Source organism: Zophobas morio, unplaced genomic scaffold, assembly GCF_036711695.1.
Source record: "Zophobas morio isolate AGI-343-1 ecotype UQ-CSIRO unplaced genomic scaffold, CSIRO_AGI_Zmor_V1 ptg000016l, whole genome shotgun sequence".
NCBI lineage: Eukaryota > Metazoa > Arthropoda > Insecta > Coleoptera > Tenebrionidae > Zophobas > Zophobas morio.
Genome location: NW_026972121.1, coordinates 2599363 through 2626874, shown reverse-complemented (window position 1 = coordinate 2626874; position 27512 = coordinate 2599363). Strand labels below are relative to the sequence as shown.

The 27512-nt window shown below is 32.3% G+C and overlaps 1 protein-coding gene and 1 long non-coding RNA gene across 3 annotated transcripts in view; both read left to right on the top strand.

The window, feature by feature from the left end:
* The window catches only part of LOC135129756 (protein unc-13 homolog A-like), a 217625-nt gene that overhangs the window by 32409 nt on the left and 157704 nt on the right, over window positions 1-27512 (top strand). The gene's annotated exons all lie outside the window — the stretch shown is intronic.
* LOC135129573 (uncharacterized) lies at window positions 19115-26341 on the top strand. 2 transcript variants are annotated; one of them, XR_010280607.1, is made up of 3 exons: window positions 19115-23242; window positions 25102-25598; window positions 25929-26341. It is a non-coding gene; the product is annotated as an uncharacterized LOC135129573 (long non-coding RNA). The 2 variants fall into 2 exon arrangements; XR_010280606.1 differs by having other exon boundaries at window positions 25102-26341.

The following is a 27512-nucleotide window of genomic DNA, read 5'->3' as shown; positions in this document are numbered from 1 at the left end:
AAAAGACAATTTGAACCCCCGAGAAGGTTTTTCATTTAAAAAAAGGCATTTGGGGCCTCAGAGAAGATTTTACGTTTTTAAAAAGACAGTTGGAACCCCCGAGAAGGTTCCACATTCTTAAAAAATAGACATTTATGGTCTCTGAGAAGGTTTCACATTTTTAAAAAAGACAGTTATGAGCCTTGAGAAGGTTTTGCATTTTTAAAAAGACAGTTGGGAACCCTGAGAAGGTTTTACTTTTTGAAAAAAGACAGTTGGGGCTCTCGAGAAAGTTTCACATTCTTAAAAAGACATTTAGACCTCCCGAGAAGGTTTTACATTTTTAAAAAAGGCAGTTGGGCCCCCCGAGAAGGTTTTACATTTTTAAAAATTCAGTTGGGACCCCCGAGAAGGTTTCGCATTTTAAAAAAAGACATTTGGGGTCCCGGAGAAAGTTTTACAATTTTAAAATAGACAGTTGGGATCCCCGAGAAGGTTTCACATTAAAAACAGTTGGGACTCCTTAGAAGGTTTTACAATAAAGAAACACAGTTGGGACTCTTGAGAAGGTTTTACATTTTTAAAAATGACACTTGGGACACTCGAGAAGGTTGCACATTCTCAAAAAAGGCATTTGGGGCCCCCGAGAAGGTTTTGCATTGTTAAAAAAGACAGTTAGGGCCTCCGACAACGTTTTACATTTTTAAAAAGTCAGTTGGGACCCCCGAGAAGATTTTGCATTTTTAAAAAAACATTTGTGATCCCCGAGAAAGTTTCACATTTTAAAAAGACAGTTGGAACTCCCGAGACGGTTCCACATTAAAAAAATACATTTCTGCCCCCGAGAAATTATTGCATTATTAAAAAGTCAGTTATGAGCCCTGAGAAGGTTTTACATTAAAAAAAAAAACACTTGGGACACTGGAGAAGGTTTCACATTTTTAAAAAATACATTTGGGGCCCCCGACAAGGTTTTGCGTTTTTAAAAAGTACAGTTGGGACCCCTGAGAAGGTTTCACATCCTTTAAAACAATGCATTTGGGGTCCAGAGAAGGTTTATTGTTTATTGTTTATTGTTTATTGTTACATAATTGCCAACAGAAAAATCCAAATAGGCAATTTACAAAGTAACTTAGACCTAAAATGAGACATAGTTAATAAAAATTAATCTAATTTAAACAATGCAGATTGTACCCTAAAAATAAACAGAAATAATAAAACTCAAAAAATATGATTATAGGATAACATTTTTCTAAAGAGATTCAAATTACAATTAAGTACATCGATAGATGAAGATAAGTGATTAATTAGTCTTGCAATTCTCATACAAGGAGAGTGAAATCCATAATTAGTTCTTTGAAGCTCAATAGAAAATAAATCATTACTTCTAGTATTATAGTTAGGAACTCGAAAGTTAAAAAAATTAATTAAAATTGGACAATCAAATTGATTATGTAAAATTTTATAACCGTAAATTAACATAAATTTATTCCTACGAAATTCAAGTGATTCCAATCCTAGCAACTGAAGGCGATCCTCATAAGAATATTTATTTTTGTCTATTTTAAGTTTAAATAAAATGAAATTAACCAACTTTCTTTGTATCTTTTCAATACGCTCAACTCCATTTATGTAATATGGACTCCAAATGACAGCCATATTCAAGAATAGACCTAACTAACGGATGAAATAATTTAATGATTACCATTACATTATTGAAATGTTTACACTGCCTTTTTATAAATCCAGTTAATCTATACGTTCTTTTTATGATACTATCTAAATGAAAATCATATTTAAGTGGAGAATCCAAAATAATGCCTAGGTCCGAAATGGTTGAAGACTGATATTACCAATATAATACTGATATTCAAGGGGATGTATTATCCATGCGAAAGTTATAATTTTACACTTATTTATATTTAATGACATGTCGTTATTCTTACACCAATTATTTAATGAATCAATGTCTTTTTGAAAATTAATAATATCATTATTGTTCGTTATTTCTAAAAAGAGTTTTAAATCATCTGCAAATAATAAACACTTTGAATATTTGAAACAATGAACAATATCATTTATAAATAAGAGTGACCCTAATTTTCGTTAAAATTTGATATTTTCCTAAATTTTCGGCAGCAAGTTTTTTTCTTTTGCCTATTAAGACATTTTTATACCTAGAGAAAAATCTCTCAACATCACACGATGTTTAAGGAGAATATTTAAAATTAGAAATTTCAGTGGGTTTAATTTTTAATCTTTTTATACATTTTCATCTTGCAATAGTTTGCTGACAAGTTCAAGATCTCGGTACGCTGTATTTTTTTTGTAAAGTATCTTGCAGGTTTTTAAATGCCATCGTTTTTTGTACTGAAACATGGATTTTGCAATTACGCTCCGCCCCTCGGTCTGCCAATGAATGAAAACTTCAGCATTATTGAGGTCGCGGCAAGGCAAAATATAAGCCCCGCCCACCCACCCTGCCTCAATTGTGATGAGATTTTTCTATTTGTCGTGAGCCAAGAGGGAGTAGGTTAATTGCAAAACCCTTTTTCGATTTTTAATTTTTCAGTTACTCGATCTTTCAATGTTTCAATTTTTCCAATTCCTCGATTCGATTCTAAATTTTAGATGTATTAGTTTCTTTCGATTTTTAATTTTCTCGATTTATGCTTTTCCAGTTCTTCGATTTTTTAATTCTTTCAATTTTTTTAGTTTTTAATTAGTCTGAATTAAAAAAATGGAAAAATTGCAAATCTGTAAAATTGAAAAATCGAAAATGAGAAAACGAAAAAATATAAAATGAAAACTTTGAAAAATATGAAAATTTGAAAAGCTGAATTAACGAAAACTTATAAAATCGAAAGAAACACAGAAAAAATAAAATAAATGGAAAATCGAAAAGTTCGTGATAAAAAATCGAAAAAATGAAAATCAAAAGAATCGGTAAAATGAAATATTAATAAATTTAGATTTATCTACTTTTTCGTACTCTAGTGGTCCTAAAAGATCCAGAAAACGTAAGAGTGGGGACTCAGTTACAATCCTTCCTTGGCTTACGCTCGTCAAGCAAAAATCGATACGGATTCATAAACCACAACACTTAGTTCGGTGTTTGATGCCACTTAAAAATCGTGTGCACTTTCAATGTTTCAATTTTTCCAATTCCTCGATTCGATTCTAAATTTTAGGTGTATTAGTTTCTTTCGATTTTTAATTTTCTCGATTTTTGTTTTTCCAGTTGTTCGATTTTTTAATTCTTTCAATTTTTTTAGTTTTTAGTTAGTTTGAATTAAAAAAATGAAAAAATTGCAAAACTGTAAAATTGAAAAACCGAAAATGAGAAAACGAAAAAATGAAAACTTTGAAAAATATGAAAATTTGAAAAGCTGAATTAACGCAAACTTATAAAATCGAAAGAAACACAGAAAAAATAAAATAAATGGAAAATCGAAAAGTTCGTGATAAAAAATCGAAAAAATGAAAATCAAAAGAATCGGTAAAATGAAATATTAATAAATTTAGATTTATCTACTTTTTCGTACTCTAGTGGTCCTAAAAGATCCAGAAAACGTAAGAGTGGGGACTCAGTTATAATTCTTCCTTGGCTTACGCTCGTCAAGTAAAAATCAATACGGATTCATAAACCACAACACTTAGTCCGGTGTTTGACGCCACTTAAAAAACGTGTGCACTTTGCGTAAAAGTAGGCTAAAATATTAATCTGTCCTATCCAGGCTCCTAGAGTAATAATGTATGAGCCGACTGGTGTAATGAACGCTCAACCGCCGGTGAATAGCACATTAAACCTAGTTCGTGTACCCCCCTCCAAAAATCGATGACGTCACGTCAAAAATTCATCCTTCCCCGTAACTTGCCAAACACCAGCCGACTTTTATTAGGCATATTTGCCATTTTTTCCAATTCGTATAACACGCAGAAGAATGGGTCCAAATCACGCACTGACTTTTTAAACGGTCACGCACACGTACGTGCCTTTAAATTAAGTGAGGCAAGATCGAATCCGTGTTAAGTCCGCGTTGTGGGGATTTTTGAAGTGTATGTGTGGCGTTTAATAAACGGCAGTTTGCCGCCACCACCAACTGATCCCTGTGTTGTCGTTAGAAGTAAAGCAATAAGAAGCTGGGAGAAGTGTCGAATGGGCGATAATAAAAAGGGACGAGGAATTTGTCCAAGGATGGGCATCGATAAAGTTTTGAGCTTATTGAGTCAGGTGGAAGGCTTCTACGACGTGCTGTTGGATGCACGGAGGGGATGTCTTGTGTTTAAATAGATTTTTGGATTGGGTGGATGCGCACACGTTGGATTAAATATGCAGAGGGAAGTTTTGCGGAACGAAACTAAAGTTGACACATTTCGCTCGGGAGAATTATTTATTTATGTGTGGCACTTGAGCGGAACGAACTGGATGGAATTTTTACGAAATTGTATTGTTTTTGGCTACAACCACATAACGGTATTTTGTTCTAAAATCTTGCGAGAGTCACATTTCATATTTCCGGTACTATAAAGAAATATTATCCAACCCGAGTTTTGGGTAAAAGGGTCGGCGGAATTCCGTTAGCAAAATGCCGACAATTCAATAACCCAAATCTATTTTTCTGGCTAAACCATCAAAGAACAAATTTTATTGCACACTAAGATAGATTTCAAAATAATTAAAACACCCATTTATACGCCCCGACACAAGAGCTAATTAATTGTGTTAAATACACGAAGCCCTCCTACAACTTTCTTTTCGAGTTCTCTTCCAGTATCAATTAGGTCGTGTTGGGTTTTCGTAAAGTGAAGTTCAGAAGTGTAAATATCAATTCTTGAGAAATAAATAAATAAAACGTGTTGTTGTGAAAAGATGAATGCATAATATATTAACAAAAAGGGCAAAATATAAGCCCCGCCCACCTCAATCGCGATAATTTTTTTACTCTTCGTAAGCCGTGGAGCGGAGAACTAAGGGTTTTGCAATTAAGCTCCGCCCTCTTTGCTCAAGACAAATACAAAAAATCATTACAATTGAGATAGGGTGGGTGGGCGGGGCTTATATTTTAACTTTTTTTTAATATACGTAGTCATCTTTTCATAACAAAAATTTGAAACACGTTTAAAATGGTAATTTCAAGTTTTCTAACGGAAAATCAAATCCTATAATATTTCGCAAAATCTGGATTTTGTTTTTCTTTTTTCTTCGATTTTACGATTTTTTAACTAATTTTTTCAATTTTTCAATGTTATATTTTTTCGTTTCCGCAATTTTTCACGTTCTTCATTTTTATTTTTCATTTTTTCGATCTTATATTCAAACTTTTCGTTTTTCTATTTATTTTATTTTTTTCAGTGTTTCTTTTGATTTCCAGTTTTCATATTTTTCAAAGTTTTTATTTTATAATTTTTCGTTTTCTCATTTTTGATCTTTCAATTTTACAGTTTTGCAATTGTTCCATTTTTTTAATTCAAACTAAAAACTAAAAATTTGGAAAGAATTGAAAAATCGAGAAACTTAAAAATCGAAGAAACTGATCTACAATTTAGAACGGAGAAAAAATGAATCGAATTGAAAAATGTAAAATCTAAAAATTATAGAATCGTGAAAATCGTAAAGTGGGAAAATAATTGTAACATTGAAAGATGAAGCAACTGAAAAATTAAAAATCGAAAAATTAAAAGCCGAGAAACTGAAAAATAGAATAAATGAAAAAGTAATTGAAAAATGAAAAAATTCTAAAATGGTAAACTTGTAAAAGTGGAAAATTTTAAAACTTGTTATTACATATTTAAAATGAAAACCAGAAAAATTGCAGAAACGAAAAATTGAAAAATCATGAAACTGTAAAATCTAAAACTTGAAATATAGGAAAATTACAAACAGATAAACTCTGCAAAGCGAAAAATTGAAAAATCCAAAAACTGAAAAATTGAAAAACTTAAAATTGTAGAAGCGAAAAATTATAAAATCGAAATATTGAAATGTTGAACAGTAAAAAAAATAAAAAACAAAATAAAAAACCGTAACGAAAAATTGCAATCCAAAATTTGAAGAACTGATAAACCGAAAATTAAAAATTGAAACTCGAAAAATTTGAAATCGAAAAATTGCAAAAACTAACAATTGAAGGAACAAGAAAAATGAAAAATTGAAAAATCGCAAATCGAAAAATTTAAGAAACGAAAAATTGAAACAACAAAAAATTATAAAATCAGGACATTGAAAAATCCAATAATTGAAAAAATAAAGAAAATAAAAAACCGGAACGAAAAGTTGCAAATCGAAAAATTGAAGAAATGAAAAAAATTAAAAACCCAAAAAGTGAAAAATTTGATATCGAAAAAAATAAGGGAAATGATAAAATCAGACCACCGAAAAACCGAAAAAGAGAAAAAAAAGGAAACGAAAAACTGAATCGAAAAATTAGAAAAATGAAAATTGAAACCTCAAGAAATTTTAAATCGCAAAATACAAATATTGAAAACTATCACATTAAAAAAAAAGAGAAATTATAATATAAAACTATAAGAAATTGAAAAATGAATCGAAAAATTGGAAAAATGAAAATTGAAACCTTGAGATATTTTAAATCGAAAAATTGAATTGATTGAAATTGAAAATACAGAAAAACATTAAATCGAACATTAAAAAATCGAATAACTGAAAAAATAAAGAAAATGTGAAACCGAAACAAAAAATTCCAAATGACACTCAAAAACATATCTTACATGGTAATTTCTTGTAGAGAACTAAGGGTTTTGCAGTTAAGCTCCGTCCTCTTGGGTCAAGACGAATACAAAAAAGCATTACAATTGAGATAGGGTAGGTGGGCGGAGCTTATATTTTGACTTTTTTTCTTAATATACGTAGTCATCTTTTCACAACAAAAATTTGAAACACTTTTAAAACAGTAATTTTAAGTTTTCTAATGGAAAATCAAATCTTATAATATTTTGCAAAATCTGGATTTTGTTTTTCCTTTTTCTTCGATTTTACGATTTTTTAACTTTAATTTTTTCAATTTTTCAATGTTATATTTTTTCGTTTCCGCAATTTTTCACGTTCTTCATTTTTATTTTTCATTTTACCGCTTGTTTTAATTTTCATTTTTGCGATCTTATATTCAAACTTTTCGTTTTTCTATTTATTTTATTTTTTCAGTGTTTCTTTTGATTTTATAAGTTTTCGTTTATTCAACTTTTCAAGTCCTTGCTTTCCAGTTTTCATATTTTTCAAAGCTTTCATTTTATAATTTTTCGTTTTCTCATTTTTGATCTTTCAATTCTACAGTTTTGCAATTTTTCCATTTTTTTAATTCAAACTAAAAACTAAAAAATTGCAAAGAATTGAAAAATCGAGAAACTTAAAAATCGAAGAAACTGATCTACAATTTAGAAAGGAGAAAAAATGAATCGAATTGAAAAATGTAAAATCTAAAAATTATAGAATCGTGAAAATCGTAAAGTGGGAAAATAATTGTAACATTGAAAGATGAAGCAATTGAAAAATTAAAAATCGAAAAATTAAAAGTCGAGAAACTGAAAAATAGAATAAATGAAAAAGTAATTGAAAAATGGAAAAATTCTAAAATGGTAAACTTGTAAAAGTGGAAAATTTTAAAGCTTAGCTTATTACACATTTAAAATGAAAATCAGAAAAATTGCAGAAACGAAAAATTGAAAAATCATGAAACTGAAAAATCTAAAACTTGAAATATAGGAAAATTACAAACAGATAAACTCTGCAAATCGAAAATTGAAAAGTCCAAAAACTGAAAAATTGGAAATTTTCACATTAAAAAAGAGAAATCAGACCACTGAAGAACCGAGAAAAAAACTGAAAAATTGAAAAACGAAACAAGTAAAATTGTAGAAGCAAAAAATTATAAAATCGAAATATTGAAATGTCGAACAATTAAAAAACAAAAAAAAAACCGTAACGAATAATTGCAATCCAAAATTTGAAGAATTGAAATACCGAACATTAAAAATTGCAAAATCTAACAATTGAAGAAACAACAAAAATGAAAAATTGAACATTCGCAAATCGAAAAATTGAAGAAATGAAAAATTGAAAAACTCCAAAATTGAAAAATATCACATTGAAAAAAAGGAGAAATGATAAAATCAGGCCATTGAAAAACCGAAAAAAAGAAAACTAAGAAATTGAAAACTGAATCGAAAAATTGGAAAAATGAAAATTGAAACCTTGAGAAATTTTAAATCGAAAAATTGCAAAATCTAAAAATTGAAGGAATAAGAAAAATTTTAAATCGAAAAATTGCAAATCGAAAAATTGAAAAAAAACAAAAATTATAAAATCGAAACATTGAAAATTCGAGTAAATGAAAAAATTAAGAAAATATGAAACCGAAACAAAAAATTCCAATTCGAAAAATTGAAGAAATGAAAAACTGAAAAATTCCACATTAAAAAAAATAGAGAAATTTATAAAATCAGACTATTGAAAACCCGAAAAAAAACAGAAACTAATAATTGGAAAATTGAAACCTCGAGAAATTTTAAATTGAAAAATCTAGAAACTGATGAAACAAGAAAAATAAAAAATTCAAAATCGCAAAGCGAAATGTTGAAGTAACGAAAAATTGAAAAAATTAATGTTACAAAAGCAACAAATTATAAAATTGAAATATTGAAATGTCGAATAGTTAAAAAAATAGAAAAAATAAAAAACGTTAACGAAAATTTGAAGAAAAGAAAAATTGAAAAATGGAGAAACTGAATATTAAAAATGGAAATTTTCAAAAATTTTAAATCCAAAATTTGCAAAATATAAAAATTGAGAAAACAAGAAAAATGAAAAAATGAAAACTCGCAAATCGAAAATTTTAAGAAACGAAAAATTGAAAAAACAAATAATTATAAAAGTCTAAACATCGAAAAATCGAATAATTGAAAAATAAAGAAAATAAAGAACCGAAACAAAAAATTCCAAATCAAAAAATTGAAGAAATGAAAAACTGAAAAATTCCACATTAAAAAAAAGAGAAATTTATAAAATCAGCCTGTTGAAAAACCGAAAAAAGCCGGAAACTAATAATTGAAAAAAAGAAAATTGGAACCTCGAGAAATTTTAAATCGAAAAATCTAGAAACTGATGAAACAAGAAAAATAAAAAATTCGAAATCGCAAATCGAAATATTGAAGAAACGAAAAATTGAAAAAATTAATGTTGCAGAAACAACAAATTATAAAATCGAAATATTGAAATGTCGAATAGTTAAAAAAATACAAAAAATAAAAAACCTAAACGAAAAATCGTAAATCGAAAATTTCAATTCAATTCAATTCTTTATTCATGTTAACAACACTACAGTGTTTTACATACGTCAATTTAGAGATTTAAAAAAAAACAAAATAGTAATAATAAATAAGAACAATAGATACACATACACATCTACAAATACACACTGTAAAGAAAACAGATTGAAGGAGATAATTTACATTATCATGTCGCACATGAAGAATTCGTCAGTTGTGAAAAGCGCTTTTTTTAACAGATAGTTTTTAACTGTTAGTTTGAATTTATTATTAGGTAGGACTTTCACATATTGGGGAATTTTATTATAGAATTTTAAGGCTATGTAATTCGGACTATTTTGGGACTTTGTTAGCCTATAATATGGGGTACATAGCTCAGATTTGTTTCGTGTATTATAGAGGTGGATATCGCTATGTGTTTTGATGTCTTTCAAGCTGCCCCTGACATACATCAGACTCTCCAATATAAAAAGGCATGGAAGTGTAAGTATGTGATGTTGCTGAAACGCTGTTCTACACTCTTCCCTGTAACCTAGCCCACTGATTATTCGGATTGCTTTCCTCTGCAGACCGAAAACCCTGTGACTGTTTGCAGCCATACCCCATAATAAGATGCCGTACGAAAAGATAGATTGACATAGTGAAAAATAAGCACAGCGCAGTACTCTACTTGATACTTTGTTCGCTAAGTTTCTTAAAATATGAATATTTTTTCTCAATTTATCACATGTATATTGTATGTGTGCATCCCATTTTAAAGTTGGGTCTAAGTACATGCCTAAAAATTTTATTTCACTATTCTCAGAATTCCCTGTATCTCTCAAAGAGAATATGGCACTAACTGTCTTCTGAGCATTTAGCATTAGTTTATTAGCAGTGAACCAGTTTAATGCTTTCGATTGTATCTCGCACATTTCTTGCTTAGCTTCATTAAGATTGGTATCTTTACAATATATAGTTGTGTCGTCTGCAAATAATATATATTTTTCACGATTTGCAATGTCAGGGAGATCATTAACATAAATTAGGAATAGTAGAGGTCCTAGAACAGACCCCTGAGGTACTCCATTTTTTATTTCTCGCCTAGATGATAGTTCATTTTCGATTTTAACCGTCAGATGTCTATTGGTCAAGTAGCTAGATAGTAGTTTGATACTGTTTTCTGAAAAGTTATATTTCCTTATTTTCTTAAGCAGAATATCATGCGAGACACAATCGAAAGCTTTACTTAGGTCACAGAAGGTGTACACATGAATTCCCGATTTTCAAATGTCTCTAGTATATTGTTTACTAAGCTTGAGATAGCGGTTATGGTATTCCGTGTTTTGCGAAACCCGTATTGAGACGAACTAAACATATTATTTTCTTCCAGGTATTCTGTTATTTGTTTCGTCAGGCATTTCTCCATTACTTTTGAAAAGATTGGAAGTAGCGCAATGGGCCGATAGTTAGATACTTCGTTTGGGTTTCCTTTTTTAAAAATTGGTACCACCAAGGCTTCCTTTAAGGTGTCAGGGAATATGTTTTCTTTAATAGAATGATTTATTAATTTTGTTAAGGGAATAACAATTATATTTAAGATATTTTTTACTAGTGGTGTGTTTAGCCCAAATATATCATAGCTACTGCTATTTTTAAGTGAGGAAACAATATCCCGTATTTCTATATAAGTGACTTCCTTGAAAGAGAACGGTTGAAGACTAATTTTATTAACAATATTGGTGATAGGGTCTGCATTTACTTTATTCATGTTATCTAGTAGAGACTGAGCTACATTTACATAGTAATCATTAAATGTATCTGGTGAAATAGTGTTCTTATTGATCGTCTTTTTTATTTTGTTTGGTCGATTTTCATCTATGATTTCCCACATGCGTTTAATCGAATTTTTTGAAGTAAATAGTATGTGATCATTACGTGCAATTTTTGCATTAATTATACTTTCTTCCGAAATAATTTTCTCTCATTAAGAAAATCAAGGTTATGTGGACATAGTCTACACTGTTTATTTAAATGTTGTAAATGATCTCGCATATTTTTAAGTTCAATATTGAACCAATTGCACTTATAAACTTTATTATTTTTAACGATGTAAGTTTTTTCCGGGAATGCTATACGAAACTGTTCTTGAATCTTAGAGATAAATAAGTCAAATTTAGAATTAGCGGTGATGTTTAAGTCATTAATGAAATGCCATGTCACAGTTTCTACTAAATTATAAAAAATAAGTTTACCTTTCTTAGTTATAGGCCTATATATTTTTTTGTTATTTTCATTTTTTGTTGTCTTCATATATGGTACTTGTACGGTTTGACCATCGTGATCTGACAGATGGCATCTTAAGATATCCGTTTGTATGTCTTCATTACTGTTAAAATTAGTAAATATATTGTCAATACAGTTATCTTTTCGTGTTGGGGATGTAATTAGTCGTGTGAAGCCATAAGTGGCGAACATGTCACAGAGGGCAGTAGCTAGCTTTAACTTACCTATATTTTGAGTTACGTCTGCAGCAGTCCCAGGCTCAACTTGAAAGTGAACATTAAAGTCACCGAGAAGGATGATGCGCTTTTTATGAATACCTTTTAAAGCATTTTCTAATGTATGTAGGAACAGCCTGAAATCACCAGAAGGAGACCTGTATACGCCTACAACAATAGTTTTAATATCATAAACATATATAGCTGTAAGTTCACACTGTTTCTCTATACTTATTTTATCTACATTCGAAATTTTGTTAAATTCAATATTCGGTCTTATTAATAACATAACACCACCACCTTTGTAATTTTTCCGACAAAAAGCTGATGCAGTGCTGTAATTCTCAATATTTAGTATATTCACTTCGTCCGCTGTTAACCAATGTTCGGTGAGACAAATTAAACTAAAATTTCTATCAACTAGTAACATTTCAAATTCATTTATTTTATTTCGGACTGATATTATATTTAAGTGAAAAAGAGTTAGGCAGGTGTGAGTTATTTGGTTACAGTTTGGAGTTAAGTTGTTATTTGTATTTGTTAGTTCTATACTTATATTTGGAGTACATGAAATTTCATTACTTAGTGTTAGGTTGTTTTGTTTGTTTGACTTTTTTTCTGAAAAAACCTCGTGACGTAGATGCCATACGGCCAGATTGTTGGATCCATAGCTCTCTCATAGTTGAGCAGGTCGATTATTATTTTGAAAGAAGCATAATGTTGTGGAAATTTGGTTCTTCGCACTGTACCTCAGGGAAATCAGCTTTGAGAAGATCAACCATACTTTCCGGTTTAGTGCCTGGGGATAGTCTGCTGACATAAAGAAATGCTTTCTTGGGTGCAACTGTAATCGATGAAATCTCTTTCAGGCCTGTTACCGCTGTAGTGGCATTGCTTTGCTTCGGATGTTTCTTCCTTTTCACCATTGTCCAGGTACTGTTGGAATTATCTTCCCCAGGAGAGCGACTATTGTCAGAAGCCTTGTCATCATGCAGGAGGAGTCTTTCCGACGGAGTTTCGATGTAGTCGTTATTTTGCTGTTTGTTTACTTTTCGTTCATTGACTTTTATTAGTTTTTTGCTGGTTTCATGTTTTTGCTGTTTCTTGTTATCATTCTTGGCATTGATCGTAGAATGTTCAGGTTCAGCTGATAAGGTTTCTTTTTGTGGCAAGCTGTCTATTTTGAAAAATTTGAAGAAAAGAAAAATTGAAGAATCGAAAAACTGAAAATTAAAAATTGAAATTTTCAAAAATTTTAAAACGAAAAGTTGCAAAATATAAAAATTGAGGAAACAAGAAAAACGAAAAATTGAAAAATCGCAAATCGAAAATTTTAAGAAACGAAAAATTGAAAAAACAAATAAAAAGTTATAAAGTCGAAAATTCGATTAACTGAAAAATAAAGAAAATAAAAAATCGAAACGGAAAATTGCAAATCGAAAAATTGAAGAAACCAAAAATTGAAAAACTTCATATTAAAAAAAAAGAGAAATTATAAAATCAGACCATTGAAACATCAAAGAAAAAAAAGAAAAAAATTGGTCTAAAGAGTTTAGACAGTACTTCCCTCGCTGTCGGAAACTTGACGACTGCATGCCTATTGTGTTTTTTTTTCTCATTATATTTTTGTAGTGGGAATTTAAAAAAAAAATTGCGATGACGTCATCAACATTTTTGCAAGGACACGTATATCAGTTGGGATAGATGTAGTGTAATACTAAGAATAAAATTATTATATTCTCAAATTTTCGGGAAAATGAATTGGGTCGTTTGAATATTGATTTGTAATAATCAATAAAATAACGAAACAATTTACTCACGTATACCTACGTATCAGAGGCAACTGAAAATCGTGTATGTATAAACATTGTTAATTTAAGATGACAGGCGTAACAGCATACGTGAGAGCCAAACACAGAAACTGTAAACAAAACGACCGTCGGTTTTATTACTTCGACTTCCGCTTATTATATAAAACATTGGGTTTTATTTCAATTCTTGACGGTGAAATTCACAATTGGTTGATTATAAACATGTCTATTTCACATTCGCGGAATCAAGTGAACGCATAAAACAAATGCAGGTCTGTAATGTTAAAGTCGATGTAAATAAGCGTGCTACCCTTATGTTTCAACCGAGTTTTTCCTTTAACAAATTTTGTGTCTACCAAATTGGGTTGGTTGGGGTGTAATACTAATAATAAGTGTTGCCTTTAATTTAATCAATAAAATAAATTGACTTCATTAATTTTTTTGAACCACCTCTTAAGAAAATCTAAAAAATATGAATGGAATGATAAATCACAAGTACAAACTCATCATATTTTTTGCATTTTAGATAGGATTTATTCAGCAAAATTTAAGGGTGACGTCATCAATTTTTTTAGGAGGGATGAACAAATACATTTTGAACAAAAGTTTACCATGCTTATAATAACTTTAAAATATTCCCAAGATTTCAAAGCATTCGGTTTTGTAATTCCTGATTAAATCGATAAAATAAATTCACGCCTTCATTAATTTTTTGAGTCACCCTGCATATGCAAATCCAAAAATATGAATGGAATGATAAATCACAAGTACAGACTCATCATATTTTGTACATTTTAGATACGATTTATTCGGAAAACTTTTGAGCTGACGTCATCAGTTTTTTGTAGAAGATAACCAAATATATTTTGACTAAAAATTTATTATGCTCTTTATAACCTTAAAACATCTGCAAGATTTCAAAGCATTCGGTTTTATAGTTCCTGATTAAATCAATAAAATAAATTTACGCATTCATTAATTTTTTTGAGTCACTCTGTATATGCAAATCCAAAAAATATGAATGGAGTGATAAATGACAAGTACAGGCTCATCATATTTTGTACATTTTAGATATGATTTATTCGGCAAACTTTCGAGCTGACGTCATCAAGTTTTTGGAGGGGATAAGCAAATATATTTTGACTAAACATTTATTATGCTCTTTATGACCTTAAAACATCTGCAAGATTTCAGAGCATTCGGTTTTGTAGTTCCTGATTAAATCAATAAAATATATTTACGCATTCATTAATTTTTTTGAGTCACCCTGTATATGCAAATCCAAAAAATATTAATGGAGTGATAGTTCACAAGTACAGACTCATCATATTTTGTACATTTTAGATATGATTTATTCCACAAACTTTTGAGCTGACGTCATCAAGTTTTTGGAGGGGATAAGCAAATATTTTTTGACTAAAGATTTATGATGCTCTTTATAGCCTTAAAACATCTGCAACATTTCAAAGCATTCTGGTTAGCAGATTAAAAATTAAATTTCAAAATGTTGTTTTATAATTTTGATTTTTTTTCCAAAAATCTGGACGTTTCGGGTGAAAAGTCGATTCAGAGTTGTAAACTACATGTGTAGGACTATGTTATTTTATACAATTGAAAACCCATTTACTATGTACAATTTTGAAGTGACGTCATCGCTTTAGTGGTGGGGATGATTCGACAAATTTTGGTTAGCGTTTTACCATCTACATGATATTCTTAATATAAGTACAAAATTTCACAACAATCGGTCGAGTACTTTCGGAGATTATCTGTCTAATAAAAATCCGTGACAACAGACGGACAGACGGACAGACGGACAGACGGACAGACGGACAGACGGACAGACGGACAGACGGACAGACGGACAGACGGACAGACAGACGGAAATGGGAGACCTATTTCTTCGTCTTCTAGGGGTCATGAAAGATCGAGAAAACGTAAAAGTAGAGAGTCGGCCGACGGACTCGATTACAATACTTCCTTTGCTTACGCTCGGGAAGTAAAAAGACAATGAAGAAACTGGACGAAAAATTGACAAAATAAAAATTAAAAGTTCGAGAAAGGTTAAACCGAAAAATTGCAAAATTTAAAAAATTGAAGAAACAAGAAAAATAAAAAATTGAAAACCGCAAATCGTAAAATTGAAAAACCAAAAATTTAATAAATTGAACCAGAAAATACAAAAAAAGTGTTAAATCGAAACATTGAAAAATCGAAAAAAATTAAAAATTTGGTCTAAAGAGTTTAGACAGTACTTCCCTCGCTGTCGGAAACGTGACGACTGCATGCCTATTATGTTTTTTTTTTCGCAGTGGATTTCAAAGAATTCGGTTTTGTAGTTCCTGAGTAAATCAATAAAATAAATTTACGCATTCATTAATTTTTTTGAGTCACCCTGTATATGCAAATCCAAAAAAAAAAATCAATGGAGTGATAAATCACAAGTACAGACTCATCATATTTTGTACAGTTTAGATAGGATTTATTCGGCAAACTTTCGAGCTGACGTCATCAATTGTTTGGAGGGGATAAGCAAATGTATTTTGACTAAACATTTATTATGCTCTTTATAACCTTAAAACATCCGCAAGATTTCAAAGCATTCGATTTTACAGTTCATGATTAAATCAAAAAAATAAATTTACGCATTCATTAATTTTTTTGAGTCACCCTGTATATGCAAATCCAAAAAATATGAATGGAGTGATAAATTACAAGTACAGACTCATCATATTTTGTACAGTTTAGATAGGATTTATTCGGCAAACTTTTGAGCTGACGTCATCAATTTTTTGGAGGGGATAAGCAAATATATTTTGACTAAACATTTATTATGCTCTTTATGACCTTAAAACATCTGCAAGATTTCAGAGCATTCGGTTTTGTAGTTCCTGATTAAATCAATAAAATATATTTACGCATTCATTAATTTTTTTGAGTCACCCTGTATATGCAAATCCAAAAAATATGAATGGAGTGATAGATCACAAGTACAGACTCATCATATTTTGTACATTTTAGATATGATTTATTCCACAAACTTTTGAGCTGACGTCATCAAGTTTTTGGAGGGGATAAGCAAATATTTTTTGACTAAAGACTTATGATGCTCTTTATAGTCTTAAAACATCTGCAACATTTCAAAGCATTCTGGTTAGCAGATTAAAAATTAAATTTCAAAATGTTGTTTTATAATTTTGATTTTTTTTCCAAAAATCTGGACGTTTCGGGTGAAAAGTCAGTTCGGAGTTGTAAACTACATGTGTAGGACTATGTTATTTTATACAATTGAAAACCCATTTACTATGTACAATTTTGAAGTGACGTCATCGCATTAGTGGTGGGGATGATTAGATAAGTAATATAAGTACAAAATTTCACAACAATCGGTCCAGTACTTTCGGAGATTATCTGTCTAATAAAAATCCGGGACGGCAGACGGACAGACGGACAGACGGACAGACGGACAGACGGACAGACGGACGGACAGACGGACGGACAGACGGACAGACAGACAGACAGACAGACGGAAATGGGAGACCTATTTCTTCGTCTTCTAGGGATCATGAAAGATCGAGAAAACGTAAAAGTAGAGAGTCGGCCGACGGACTCGATTACAATACTTCCTTTGCTTACGCTCGGGAATTAAAAAGACAATGAAAAAACTAAAACAGAAAATTAAATAATTAAAACTTGACGCGTCAAGAAATTTGAAATCGAAAAATTCCTAAATCTAAAAATTGAAGAAACAACAAATCGAAAAATTTAAGAAAAGAAAAGTTGAAAGGAAACAAATTATAAAATCGTAACATCGAAAAATCGAATGACTGAAAAAATAAAGAAAACAAAAACCCGAAATGGAAAAATTCTGAATTAAAAATTGAAGAAATGAAAATTTGGAAAATCCAAAAATTGAAAATTTTTATTTTGAAAAAAAAAAAGAGAAATTATAATATCAGATTGTCCAAAAACCAAAAAAAAAGAAATAAAATACTCAATTGAAAAATTGGAAAAATGAAAATTGAAACCTCGAGAACGTCTAAATCGAAAAATTTCATAATCTAAAAATTGAATAAACAAGAAAAATTTTAAATTGAAAAATCGCAAATCGAAAAATTGATAAAACAAACAATTATAAAATCGAAACATTGAAAATTCGAGTAAATGAAAAAATAAATTCGAGTAAATGAAAAAATAAAGACTATAAAAAACCAAAACGAAAAATTGCAAATCGGAAAATACAACAAATGAAAAATTGAAAAATATCACATTGAAAAAAAAAAAGAGAAATTATTAAATCAGACCATCGAAAAAACGAAAAAAAAGAAAACTATAAGAAATTGAAAACTGAATCGAAAAATTGCATTACCTAAAAATTGAAGAAATAAGAAAAACGAAAAATTGAATTAATTGAAATTGAAAATACAGAAAAATATAAAATCGAAACATTAAAAAATCGAATAACTGAAAAAATAAAGAAACTATGAAACCGAAACACAAAATTCCAAATCGAAAAATTGAAGAAATAACAAATCGAAAAATTTAAGAAAAGAAAAGTTGAAAGGAAACAAATTATGAAATCTTAACATCGAAAAATCGAATAACTGAAACAATAAAGAAAACAAAAACCCGAAATGGAAAAATTCTGAATTGAAAAATTGAAGAAATGAAAATTTGGAAAATCCAAAAATTGAAAATTTTTATTTTGAAAAAAAAAGAGAAATTATAATATCAGACTGTCCAAAAACCAAAAAAAAAAGAAATAAAATACTCAATTGAAAAATTGGAAAAATGAAAATTGAAAACTCGAGAAAGTTTAATTCAAAAAATTTCATAATCTAAAAATTGAATAAACAAGAAAAATGAAAAATTGAAAAATCGCAAATCCAAAAATTTAAGGAACGAAATATTGGAAAAAACAAAAAATTATAAAATCGAAACATCGAAAAATCGAATAAATGAAAAATAAAGAAAATAAAAAACCGAAACGAAAAATTTGAAAAATCCAAAAATTGAAAAAGTCCATACTGAAAAAAGAGAAATTATAAAATCAGGCTATTGAAGAATTAAAAAAAAATAGAAAACGAAAAATTGAAAAATTAAAATTTGAAACGTCGAGAAATTTTAAATCGAAAAATTGCAAAATCTAGAAATTGGAGAAACAAGAAAAATGAAAAATTGAAAATCACCAATCGAAAAATTTAAGAAACGAAACATTGGAAAAACAAAAAATTAAAAAGTCGAATAATTGAAAAAAATAAAGAAAATAAAAAACCGAAACAAAAAATTTGAAATCAAAGAATTGAAGAAATTAAAAATTGAAAAGTCCAAAAATTTAAAAACTTTATACTGAAAAAGAGAGAAATTATAAAAACAGATCATTGTGAAAACGGAAAAATTGGAAAAATGAAAATTGAAATTGAGAAATTTTAAATTGAAAAATTGTATTATTGAAAAATTGCATAATCTAAAAATTGAAGAAACAAGAAAAATATAAAATCGGAACTTTGAAATATCGACTAATTTCAAAAAATAAGAAAATGAAAAACAAACGAAGAATTGAAAAAAATGAAAATTTGAATAATTTGAAATTGAAAAACCAAAAAAATATCAAATCGGAATGTTGAAAAATCGAAAAATTTGGTAATAAAGAAAATAAAAAAATTAAAAATTGAGACCTCGAGTAACTCAAATCATTTCATACTTATATTTTGTCCTGTAATTAGGGAAACCTGTTGAGCAATAAACTTCTTCTTCTTCTTATTATTATTATTATGGAAATTTGAAAAATTTTACAATGTAAAATTGAAGAATTGAAAAACTTTAATCAATAGAATTTATCCGAGAACAAAAACCGCAAAAAATGTTACAAACTTTCAAAGAAGTGAAGTTTGTGGACTGTACTTTGAGGCGCGGGAAGTTCTCTCGAAGCAACCTTCGACCAACTTTTGACACCTATCTCTGGTCCCAAACCCTTCCCATGGTACAAAATCGCCCTGCAACAAATCTACTTGCAAATTCATCATCCTATCGATCGCCCGTTATTACTGTTATCTATTTGATAAGGCTGTCATTAATAACCGAAGGATTTTCCTGCCACGTGACATTTCGGGATTTATGTCGTGTTTCGGTTGTAAAACTGTTGATGTTGAGGACTGCTACTTTTCGCAACGTTCGCCAACTTTATTTATCGATCCTTTCCGGCTCTATCTTTTGTCTCGTTCTTTTAACTTTATAAAAATAGGAACATGATTTCGTGGCTTTCGCTGCATTATTAATATTCCATGGAAATATGTAATTCTGATATAGCTTTGACTCGCGTATCGCTGATAAAACGCTGATAAATCTGCACGGCCGGCCGTAATAACAAGTGTCGAGGTATTTCCGGGTACAAATATGGAGCAAAATTAATTGAAAGAAGGTGTGCTTTGATATTACGTGAACAAGGCTCCGGGGAGCTAAGACGCTTATTTTCTCTGATGAAAGCAGTGCACTAATTGCTAATTAGACGAAGTCCCGTGTAAAAATGTAACAAAGACAGGATTAGTCCAACGGCGAATTGTAACCGTTACTCCGTCAAATACTACACCTGTTCGATCGGGCGAAACTCCTGGCAACGGCCGCAGAACTAAAATAAATTATCGGCTTCTATCTCATGAAATTTCCAGGACGATGATCTGAAGAATAATTTATCGTACAATCGATAGCTGAGAAACGTTCGTCCCTAAATAGCGATTCGACAGTTAGTCTTGAAGGTTGGGTTTCGTCATAAATGGTAGCAGCTTTGAACTTAATTGTATCTAAATTAATTGGTAAATGGAATTAGGTGTTTCGTGTTTGGTTCTTAAATGAAGCTCGAATTGTTGTTACTTTGTGTTGCTGACATGGAGCTCTGACTTTGTGCATGAGGTATCAATATTGCGTTGTAAATCACTTTGATTACGATCTCGTAATGAAGTCCGCTGGTTGTGACACCCAGGGCTGTGACGTTCCACTAATTGGAACTGTGCTTTTATAAAGCTGTAACTAGATTTTCCAGACTTGCGGAAAAAACTGCAATTTGTAGTCGGCGTGGGGTTTAAAGGAAACACATGTCGGTGTTAACAAGATTTTAGTTTAGACGTGGTTTAGGGGGATCGATCACGAGGGTTTGAATTTCTGAAAGTGTCTTGTCCGAGATTTCGGGGTTATTTTCTTTGACGCCTGGTTTGAATATTTTTACGTTGCCTAGTCGTATACATTTTACGAAGAGTTTCCGCCTGTTTGTCTGTCCGTCTGTCTGCCGTACCCAGATTTTTATTAGACAGATAATCTCAGAAAGTACCGGGCCAAATGTTGTTAAAGTTTGTATTTATATTAAGACTATTATGTATATCGTAAAACGATAACCGAAATTTGTCTAATTCAGTTTTACCCACCCCTTTTTCGTTCCAGTGACTATTCTTAATATTGCTTAGTTCTCTCTTAGCAAGTTCTAGCCCCGCCCACCCACCCTTTTTTTTATTATATTATATGTTCTTTTGTAAAGTGAGAATGGGAACTAATAGAACATACGCTATTTAAAAGAAAGCGTTAATCGCATTTTTTTGTTATACTACTTATTTGCTAAAGTATTTATTTCTGAAGAAAAAACTGACAGAACGGGTGGGTGGAAGGGGCTAAGTTTAACTTTTTCGCGCTGAGTCATTTATAAGCAAGCAATAACCCCGCCCACCCTCCCGCTCTTCATTTCAACAGTTGGGGTCCATGAGAAGGTTTCACATACTTAAAAAGTTAGTACCTCTGAAAAAGTTTCAGTTTCTTCATAAAAAAAGACAGCTGGGGACCATGAGTAGGTTTAACTTTCTTAAAAAAAAAACAGCTGGGGACCATCAGTAGGTTTTATTTTCTTCTAAAAAAGACTGATAGTGCCCCTGAGAAGGTTTTACAATCTTAAAACAGTCAGTTGGGTCCCCCGAGAAGGTTTTACCTTCCTTAAATATAGGCAGTTGAAATCACTGCGAAGGTTTCACATGTTTAAATACTCGCTTCGCTTATGCTCGGGATGTAAAAAAGACAGTTGGAGCCCTTGAGAAGGGTTCACTTTCTTAAGAAAAACACAGTCGGAGCCTCTGAGAAGGTTTACTTTCTTCAAAAAACGACGATTGGGACCCTTGACAAGGTTTCACATACATGAAAAAACAGTTGGAGCCCTTGAGAAGGATTTACCTTCTTCAAAACACAAACCCACTTGGGGTCCCTGAGAAGGTTTCACTTGCTTAAAAAAAGATAGTTGGTGCCTCTGAGGAGGTTTCATTTTCGTCGAAAAAAGACAACTGGGGCCCTTGAGAAGGTTTTACCCTCTTGAAATTTAGGCATTTGAGAACCCTGAGAAGGTTTCAATTTTTTTAAATAAGACGATTGGGACCCTTGACAAGGTTTTACCCTCTTCAAAAATTGACATTTGAGATCCCTGAGAAGGTTTTACATATATGGAAAAAACAGTTGGAGCCCTTGAGAAGGTTTTACTTTCTTCAAAAGAAAAACACACTTGGGGCCGTTGAGAAGGTTTCACTTGCTTAAAAAAAGACAGTTGGTGCCCCTGAGAAGGTTTCACTTTCGTCGGAAAAAAACGATTGGGGCCCTTGACAAGGTTTTATCCTCTTCAAAAATAGGCATTTGAGATCTCTGAGAAGGTTTCACATACAAGGAAAAAACAGTTGGAGCCCTTGAGAAGGATTTACCTTCTTCAAAACAAAAACCCACTTGGGGTCCCTGAGGAGGTTTCACTTGCTTAAAAAAAGATAGTTGGTGCCTCTGAGGAGGTTTCACTTTCGTCGAAAAAAGACGACTGGGGCCCTTGAGAAGGTTTTACCCTCTTCAAATTTAGGCATTTGAGAACCCTGAGAAGGTTTCAATTTTTTCAAATAAGACGATTGGCACCCTTGACAAGGTTTTACCCTCTTCAAAAATTGACATTTGAGATCCCTGAGAAGGTTTTACATATATGGAAAAAACAGTTGGAGCCCTTGAGAAAGTTTTACTTTCTTCAAAACAAAAACACACTTGGGGCCCCAGAGAAGATTTCACTTGCTTAAAAAAAGACAGTTGGTGCCCCTGAGAAGGTTTCACTTTCGTCGGAGAAAAACGATTGGGACCCTTGAGAAGGTTTTACCCTCTTCAAAAATAGACATTTGAGATCTCTGAGAAGGTTTCACATACAAGGAAAAAACAGTTGGAGCCCTTGAGAAGAGTTTATTTTCTTCAAAACAAAAACACACTTGGGGCCCCCGAGAAGCTTTCACTTGCTTAAAAAAAAAAACAGTTGAGGCAAGAGGAGGTCCCACTTTCTTCAAAAAAAGACAGCTGGGGACAATGAGTAGGTTTTACTTTCTTCTAAAAAAGACTGCTAGTGCCTCTGAGAAGATTTTACAATCTTAAAACAGTCAGTTGGATCCCCCGAGAAGGTTTTACCTTCTTTATAAATAGGCAATTGAAACCACTGAGAAGGTTTCACATGCTCAAATACTCGCTTCGCTTACGCTCAGGAAGTAAAAAAACAGTTGGAGCCCTTGAGAAGGGTTCACTTTCTTATGAAAAACACAGTCGAAGCCCCTGAGAATGTCTCACTTTCTTCAAAAAAGACGAATGGGGCCCTTGAGAAGGTTTTATCCTCTTCAAAAATATGCATTTGAGATCCCTGAGAAGGTTTTACATTCTTCAAAACAAAAACACACTTGGGGCCCCAGAGAAGGATTCACTTGTTTAAAAAAAAGACAGTTGGTGCCCCTGAGAAGGTTTAACTTTCGTCGAAAAAAGACGATTGGGGCCCTTGAGAAGGTTTTACCCTCTTCAAATATAGGCATTTGGGACCCCTGAGAAAGTTTCACATACATGAAAAAACAGTTGGAGCCCTTGAGAAGGGTTTACTTCTGTGGTGGTTGGCTTTGCAAGGGACCAGGTATTAACTTATATTCGCTACGGCGTCTTTCGCCATCCTTTTGTTTACGCATATTGAACTTTGCACGTGCATATATTAACAGATATTAGTTAATACCTGGTCCCTTGCAAAGCCAACCACCACAACTTCCTTCAAAACAAGAACACACTCGATTCGTTTACGCTCGGGAAGCAAAAAAGACAGTTGGAGCTCTTGAGAAGGGTTTACTTTCTTGAGAAAAACACAGTCGGAGCCCCTGAGGAGGTTCCACTTTCTTCATACAAAGTCGTTTGAGGCCCTTGAGAAGGTTTTACCCTCTTCAAAAATAGGCATTTGAGATCCCTCAGAAGGTTTCACATACATGAAAAAAACAGTGGGAGCTCCTTAGAAGGTTTCACTTTCTTCAAAAAAAGTCGATTGAGGCCCTTGAGAAGATTTTACCCTCCTCAAAAATAGGCATTTGAGACCCCTAAGAAGGTTTTACATACATGAAAAAAAACACTTGAAGCCCTTGAGGAGGGTTCATTTTCTTCAAAACAAAAGCACACTTAAGGTTTCACTTGCTTAAAAAAAAGACAGTTGGTGCCCCTGAGAAGACTTCACTTTCGTCAAAAAAAGACAGTTGGGGCCCAAGGGAAGGTTTCATATGCTTAAAAAACAGTTGGGGCCTTTGAGAAGGTTCTACGCACTTAAAAAATCAGTTGGGTCCCTCGAGAAGGTATCACCCTCTTTAAAAATATGTAGCTGAAACCCCTGAGTAGGTTTCATATATATAAAAAAAGACAGTTGGGATCCTTAGAAGGTCTCACTTTCTTCAAAAAAAGACAGCTGGAGATCATGATAAGGTCATACTTTCTTCTAAAAAACACTGTTAGTGCCCCTGAGAAGGTTTTACAATCTTAAAACAGTCAGTTGGGTCCCCCGAGAAGATTTTACTTTTTTTATAAATGGGGAGTTGAAACCACTGAGAAGGTTTTACATGATTAAACACTCGATTCGCTTACGCTCGGGAAGTAAAAAAGACAGTTGTAGCCCTTGAGAAGGGTTTACTTTCTTAAGAAAACACAGTCCGAGCCCCTGAGAAGGTTTCATCTTCTTCTTGAAAAAGGACGATTGGGGCCCTTGAGAAGGTTCTACCCTCTTCAAATATAGGCATTTGGGACCCCTAGGAAGGTTTTAATTTCTTCAAAAAAATACGATTGGGACCCTTGACAAGGTTTTATCCTCTTCAAAAATAGACATTTGAGATCCCTGAGAAGGTTTCACATATATGAAAAGAACAGTTGGAGCCCTTGAGAAGGGTTTTTTTCTTCAAAGCAAAAACACCCTTGGGGCCCCTGAGAAGGTTTCACTTGCTTAAAAAAAGGACAGTTGTGCCCTAGAGGAGGTCCCTCTTTCTTCAAAAAAAGACAGCTGGGGACCATGAGTAGGTTTTACTTTCTTCTAAAAAAGACTGTTAGTGCCCCTGAGAAGGTTTTACAGTCTTAGAACAGTCAGTTGGGTCCCTCAAGAAGGTTTTACCTTCTTTATAGATAGGTAATTGAAACCTCTGAAAAGGTTTCACATGCTTAAATACTCGCTTCGCTTTCGCTCGGAAAGTAGAAAAGACAGTTAGAGCCCTGAGAAGGTTTCACATCCATGAAAAAAACAGTCGGAGCATTTGAGAAGGGTTCACATTTTTCAAAACAAAAATACACTTGGGGCCAAAGAGAAGATTTCATTTGCTTAAAAAAAAGACAGTTGGTGCCCCAGAGAATGTTTCACTTTCGTCGAAAAAAGATGACTAGGGCCCGTCAGAAGGTTTTACCTTCTTCAAATATAGGCATTTGTGACCCCTGAGAAGGTTTCAATTTCTTAAAAAAAAGACGATTGGGACCCTTGACAAGGTTTTACCCTATGCAAAAATAGGCACTTGAGATCCCTGAGAAGGTTTTACATACATGAAAAAACAGTTGGAGCCCTTGAGAAAGGTTTACTTTCTTCAAAACAAAAACACACTTGGGGCCCCTGAGAAGGTTTCACTTTCTTCCAAAAATGACGATTGGGGCCCTTGAGAAGGTTTTACCCTCTTTACAAATAGTCATTTTAGACCACTGAGAAGGTTTCACATACATGAAAAAAACCGTTGGAGCCCCTGAGAAGGTTTAACTTTCGTCCAAAAAAAGACGATTGGGGCCCTTGAGAAGGTTTTACCCTCTTCAAATCTAGGCATTTGAAACCACTGAGAAGGTTTCACATGCTTAAACACTCTCGCTTCGCTTACGCTCGGAAATTAAAAAAGAAGGTTGGAGCCCTTGAGAATGGTTCACTTTCTTAAGAAAAACACAGTCGGAGCCTCTGACAAGGTTTACTTTCTTCAAAAAAAGTCCATTGGGGCCCTTGAGAAGGTTTTACCCTCTTCAAAAAAAGACATTTGAGATCCCTGAGAAGGTTTCATATCCATGAAAAAAACAGTAGGAGCCCTTGAGAAGAGTTCACTTTCTTCAAAACAAAAACACACTTGAGGCCCCAGAGAAGGTTTCACTTACTTAAAAAAAGACTGTTGTTGCCCCTGAGAATGTTTCACTTTCGTCGAAATAAGACGATTGGGACCCTTGAGAAGGTTTTACCCTCTTTAGATTTAGGTATTTGAGACCCCTGAGAAGGTTTCAATTTCTTCAAATAAGACGATTGGGACCCTTGACAAGGTTTAACCCTCTTTAAAAATAGGCATTTGAGATCCCTGAGAAGGTTTCACATACATGAAAAAAACAGTTGGAGTCCTTGAGAAGGGTTTACTTTCTTCAAAACAAAAACGTACTTGGGGCCCCTGAGAAGGTTTCACTTGCTTAAAAAAAAAAGACAGTTGGGGCTAAGAGGAGGTCCCACTTTCTTCAAAAAAAGACAGCAGGGGACCATGAGAAAGTTTTACTTTCTTCTAGAAAAGACTGTTAGTGCCCCTGAGAAAGTTTTACGTTCTTAAAACAGTCAGTTGGCTCCCCCGAGAAGGGTTTACCTTCTTTATAAATAGGCAGTTGAAACCACTGAGAAGGTTTCCCATGCCTAAATACTCGCTTCGCGTACGCTCGGGAAGTAGATAAGACAGTTGGAGCCCTTGAAAAGGGTTCACTTTCTTAAGAAAAATGCAGTCGCAGCCCCTGAGGAGGTTTCACTTTCTTCAAAAAAGACGACTGGGGCCTTTAAGTAGGTTTTACCCTCTTCAAAAATAGGCATTTGAGACCCCTGAGAAGGTTTCACATACATGAAAAATCAGTTGGAGCCCTTGAGAAGGGTTCACTTTCTTCAAAACAGAAACACACTTGGGGCCCAGAGAAGGTTTCACTTGCTTAAAAAAAAAGACAGTTGGTACCCCTGAGAAGATTTCACTTTCGTCAAAAAAAGACAGTTGGGGCCCAAGGGAGGGTTTCACATTCTTCAAAAAAGACAGTTGTGGCGTTTGAGAAGGTTCTACGAACTTAAAAAAATCAGTTGGGACCCTCAGAAGCTTTACGGTCTCCATGAACTTTCGAAACGTTGAGACTATAAAAGAAACTTTAAATACTGTTGAAAATTTGTGGACTTTGGAGTCCCACAAAATTCTTTTTGACATTTTTGAAATGTTAGCAGAAGATTTAGGTAGTCTAGAAGCTTTGGGGAACCTAGAGGGTTTAGGATTTTTAGGTACTTCAGGAACTTCAAGGGCCTCATAAGATATAAAGGCTTCAGAATACATCTACAGGCTTTAGATTTTTTCAAATTCTTTCAAGATTAAAACCCCAATCACCTCCAGGTTTTTTTAATTCATTTAGGAAACTCAAGTATTATTTCAATTTTTTTTTAAATCTACACATTAAAGATTGCCTTACGGATTTTAGAGAATTAGAGAGTTTAGAGCTTCTCGACATTCCAGGAGCTTCAGGAGCCTAAGCGACTTTAAAGGTTTTAAGATTTTTTCTTCATTTAGGTATTTTAGAGACTTTAGAGACGTGGACACTTTGGAAGAGGTATCAAAAATTTTAAAGATTTTGGAGGCTTTAGAGACTTTAGATATATACTTTA